The sequence below is a fragment of the Scyliorhinus torazame genome, chromosome 17, assembly GCF_047496885.1.
Source record: "Scyliorhinus torazame isolate Kashiwa2021f chromosome 17, sScyTor2.1, whole genome shotgun sequence".
Classification (NCBI taxonomy): domain Eukaryota; kingdom Metazoa; phylum Chordata; class Chondrichthyes; order Carcharhiniformes; family Scyliorhinidae; genus Scyliorhinus; species Scyliorhinus torazame.
The window spans coordinates 55,038,133-55,043,644 of record NC_092723.1 but is presented as its reverse complement, the minus strand read 5'-3'; the positions used below and the strand labels follow the sequence as shown (position 1 = coordinate 55,043,644).

Here is a 5,512-nt window from a genome sequence, read left to right as displayed (position 1 = left end):
AGACATGACACACAGACACTCAACCAATAGAACAGTTAGATAGGACACAACCAATGGGCATTCACGATACACACAGAGGTGACACGACCACAGGAGGGCATTAAACCAACCCATATATAAAGGACACAACACACATGATCTTCCTCTTTCCAGTGGAGACAGTCAGTGAGTAGAGACACAGGGTTGATTCAATATTACACCCACCACGTGGATTGTAGCAGACTGGTTAGTCAGTCTGAGTAGCGATAGAAGGATTAACAGTAGTGGCGAACCCGAGTAGGAGAAGTGTAAATAGTTTAATAAACGTGTTGAAGTTATCTCCATGTCTGAACCTTCCTTTATCAAGTGCACCACAAGGAAGCCGCTTATGCTACACCTAGAGCATAACAAGACATGGTACCAGAGTGAACTGTTTCAATCCATATAACTAAAACTCAGCATACAATGGCAACCAGCAACAATACCCAAGCAAGATATTCGAGATCCCGGTTCCGCAGCGGCTCCAGTGCCAAGGCGATCTCCGCGAAAATTGGCAGGCATTCCGGCAAATGTTTGAAATCTTCCTGATAGCAACTGACCTACAAGACGCGGCCGATGCTGAAAAGATAGAGCTACTGCTCACCATCGCCGGTGCCAGAGGAGAAGAAATCTTTTAAAAATTCAAGTTCTCCAAAGGGCAAAACAGGAGCGACTTCCAGGCAGTCCTGGACAAATTCGGTAAATACTGTGAGGAAAACACACTCCAACCAGCTGAAAACGATAAGAGAAGCGCCAGTACTCATCACGAGGCCGAGATCCCGGAGCAAAGAACAATTTTGAATGGTGGCCATCTTTGTAAAGGTACTGCACATGCACAGTTGCACGAGAAGTGCACAGAAGGGGAAGTTCCGTGCGCACGCGCAAAAACGGCCAGTACAGGAACATCGATATGCGCATGCGCAAACGTTTCCTACGTCTGACGCCACATGCATCATGACGTCAGAGGCCCCGGACCATGCCCATTTAAAGGGGAAATGTCCCAAATCACGAAAAGAATCTCTTAAAGCCGTAAAACAAGCTTCTTTCACCTGGAATGACAGCACAATGCCTCAAATTCAACCAGGAACTGAAAGTAACCTCCGCAAAACCCTGCAACAAGCAGTTAGCACCGCCCAAAGCGATGACACAGACCTTGAATACTACGGCATCGACCTTTATTTTTCCTCTGGACATCGCGAGCCCCATGCCAGCTCCGACGTAAACAGTGATGATATGCTCCTAGAGGACTACGACTCGGACAAAGATTTTTTCATTAGAAATGGCGACCCCCGTACTGAATCCGACGCAGACGCAGATTCGTTCTTCAGATTTGAGGATATTCAGCCCAGCATATACGACATCTCGACTCGTGAGTGCAGGATTATGCTGCGGCCTGACACCAAGAGACAGACAGCGGTACAAGCCCACAGAGAGCGGCCTGCTGCCACACAGAGACTGATCCATGAACCGCTAAAGGTTCCCGACTCCACGATAGAAGACACGCAAGACTCCACACCGCAGTCCTTGCATGAACAAGAAGTGACTCCAGTGTCACAAGCCTCCACAGCGAGCTCGTGGACAGACTCCACGATAGAAGCAAGGCAAGACTCCAAAGCGCAGTCCTTGCAGGAACAAGACCATGAGGGTCTAGCAACCTCCTCTGACCAACTAGCAGCAGACGATGCAAGTCTGCCATGTTCAAGTAAACAGCAAGAAGACTATGCTAGTCTACCACGCTCCAGTGCACAGCAGGATGACCATGACGATCTATCATGCTCCAGTGAAGAACAAAGCGACTATGACAGTCCAAGCCCAAATGAACAACACAGCGACTATGACGGTCAACCCATATTGTCTGAGCCACAAGGAGAAGACTCTGACAGTATACCCAGCCCAAGTGAACAACAAGAAGCTACTGAAGCTCTATCCACTGTATGTGAGATGAGTGACGACAGCATCCCACTTCTCATGCAAGATGTGCAATGTGACAGACCTCAGCTAGTGTGTACAGAGGCACTCGACGATCACTGTGAGACCACTGGTGACTCCGGTGACACCATGTTACTTCCAACCTCATTCGCTCGAACCTCTCCACAAGTCAATGCATTCCTGCATGTTCCGACTCCAGGCGTGGAGCTTCAAGAAATCTCAGCTGACTCCAGTGAACCTGCTGAGACTCCAGACGGGGAGCACCAACAAACCAACACTGACGCAGGTGAAACAGACCAGACTCCAGGTGGAGAGCAACCAAACGCCAACTCTGATTCACGTAAGCCGGACTTTACTCCAGACAGGGATTACCGCAAACTCAGTGATGGCACGCTCAGGACGATGACGACGACAGGAGATGGATCACTTGACAATTACACTGGGTCAGTAATAACAAGTAGTGGCTACAGTCCAAGAGGAATACACCAATATTCACCACAGCTATTTCCTTCCAAGCCATACTCACACATTCTTTCCACACCAGCAGTGCAGTCAATGACAGCGTATGCTGGACAAACCCAGTATTCAGGAATGTAGCAGCCAGCAGTCTATGCAGCATATTTTCAAACAGGCCAGCACTGCAGATCACCCACTTATGGAATCAAGACCGAAGGAGGATTACCGCAAGCACATTCTGCACTGCAGACTGGATGCCTTAGTTCCAGCCCAGGATTTGCTGCACCCCAGCCTGGCCAAACGGCATATTCCTATCAGATGCAAGGTTCTAGTTTCACACCACCACCCGGTATTTATGCGAGCTGCAATTCTGTTTCCAATTCGACAAGCTTCAACAGTTCTCATCAGGGTTACCCTTCCTACACAGCATTTGGCCAAAACCAGTATGCACAGTATTATCCAACTTCCACATATGGCACATACATGACCTCGAATGATACTGTTGATGGTACCGCTTCAACGTCAACGACTTATCAGCTACACGATGCCATCCAACATCACCATCACAAACATTGAAAAAAAAGACTCCAAATCAGACAGCGAAGTGATTTGACCACTTCTTGGTTCCTGATACACAGGAACACCGATGGCATTCACAAGGACATGCCACCATCAAACTCACCACCCCACCAAGAGAAACATTTGACCATGATGATTGAAGGGTTTTGGACTCGCACATTTGATTTGGACTTATTGTTTAATCACTGTCCTCATGACTTGTACATACCATAACTTATCAACCAGTTTATTGTTCAATTTTCTTGAAGTGTACAGAAAATATGTAACATATAAAAAAGGGGGGATATGTGGTGATATGCATCACTGTAAAGACACAAGGGGTTAATGTACATACATGTAGACTAGCTAGACACGAGAGGGAGCACCAGAGACATGACACACAGACACTCAACCAATAGAACAGTTAGATAGGACACGATCAATGGGCATTCACGATACACACAGAGGTGACATGACCACAGGAGGGCATTACACCAACCCATATATAAAGGACACAGCACACATGATCTTCCTCTTTCCAGTGGAGACAGTCAGTGAGTAGAAACACAGGGTTGATTCAATATTACACCCACCACGTGGATTGCAGCAACTGGTTAGTCAGTCTGGGTAGCGATAGAAGGATTAACAGTAGTGTTGAACCCAAGTAATAGAAGTGTAAATAGTTTAATAAACGTGTTGAAGTTATCTCCACGTCTGAACCTTCCTTTGTCAAGTGCACCACAAGGAAGCCGCTTATGCTACGCCTAGAGCATAACAAGACAGGGTAGTATCTATACAAATGGGTATAAATATCTGAACAGAGATCAGACTTTTCCCTGCAAGTAATTAAAATAACTGTCGAGCTTGAATGGGGAGCATCAAGCTAAACTGGGCCGTGGGGAATCTCATGTTGGAGTCTGAAGCAGGCCCAACCAAAATCCGAAAGAAAGGGAAAGTAAAAGCTGCTGAAAAATCTCTAAAAGTAGCTGTGGTCAAGGCTCAGGCTAGTCGTGCTGGGACCAAGAGGACAAAGGCTCAGCATTATGGGCAGCACTGTGTCACAGTGGTTAGCACTGCTGCCTCACAGCTCCAGGGCCCCAGGTTCAACTCCAGCCTTGGGTGACTGTCTGTGTGGAGTTTGCATTTCTCCCCATGTCTGTGTGGGTTTCCTCCGGTGCTCCAGTTTCCTCCCACAGTCCAAAGATGTGCAGGTTTGGTGGATTGGCCAGGCTAAATTGCCCCTTAGTGTCCAAAAGATTATGTGGGGTTATGGTGATAGGGTGGGGGCGTGAGCCGAGGTAGAGTGCTCTTTCCAAGGGTCGGTGTAGATGCAATGGACTGAATGGCCTCCTTCTACACTGTAGAGATTCTATGATACTGTAACAAATGTGGTTCAGGATTGAGAAACAAAGGGTGAAGAGCTTATGAAAAATGCATATGAATGCTTTGACAAAATGAAGGTCAAAAGTATACTGAAAAATGCAGTGAGGATGTCTGGAATACATTTACATTCTCCCTTTGTAAATTCGAATGACAGAGGAACAGGGAATTGAGACACATCCCAATACGCCTGACCATAAAGAAACTGTCGAGTTCATTGGACAGAATATTCAGTTTAGACAAAGAGCTGTTGATTTTCTTCTTGCATCAATGGTCAACAAGAATAAAAAGATTGCTGATCATAAACAACAGCAACATCAGGAGCAAAAGGAGCCAGCACAGAAACTCATGAAGGATTTGGGGATGGGAGTTACTGCGGATGACAGAATGAAAAGAGTGGGAGCTGCTCAGAGTGCCGTCTGCAACACCAATATTCCCTTCCTATTAACTCTGTGCAGCAGCATCTGAAGTCCAATGAACAAACCAACAGCAAGAAGAATTACAGTCACCTGACTTTTCTTAACAACTATTGTAATCACAAAGAGTCCCTAAAAAGTGTGAAAACAGATCACTTTATTCCTTAGCAATGGAAAGCCGTAAAACGGTGAGAAGAACATCTAGTCCCAGCTGGGACCATCCAAAGATGCCGGTTCCCTTCTGGGCCGGCTTTTAATGGCAGATATTAACGGATCCTTCTGTTGGGCCACCGCCCCTCAGCGGGGAGAGCTTGTATTCCACCAGCCGTTGGAAGCTCTTGGAGGATGGTTTCTGTGACTCTGAAAAATCATACAAGCAGATTGTTCCCCGAATGGTATCCTTGTATATTCATAAAGATCCCCATGGCTATTGATGGTCATGAACCTTCGTGATGCAGCGTCCAGCTCCAAATGGAGGTATGTGCCACACATATCAAGTTCTGAAAAGGAATGTCCTCCGGCCAGCTTTGCATAGAGGTCGCCCATGCACGGCATTGGGTAGCTGGCCAAACAAGAGGCCTTGTTCACTGTTAACTTGTAATCCCCACGGAGGTGGACAGTTTTCTCCGGCTTCAGCACCTGGACTATTGTCGCTGCGCTCTCTGTAAATTCTACAACACGAATGCTTCACAGCCTTTCCAGATGTTGAGCTCATCATCTACCTTCTCACCAAGGCATAAGGAACTGCGTGGGCC

The 5,512-nt window shown here is 46.9% G+C and overlaps 1 pseudogene; it reads left to right on the top strand.

Moving 5' to 3' along the window:
- Positions 1-2,349: 2,349 nt before the first annotated feature.
- LOC140393462 (protein phosphatase EYA4 pseudogene) lies at positions 2,350-4,809 on the top strand (annotated as a pseudogene).
- The last annotated feature ends 703 nt before the right edge of the window (positions 4,810-5,512 follow it).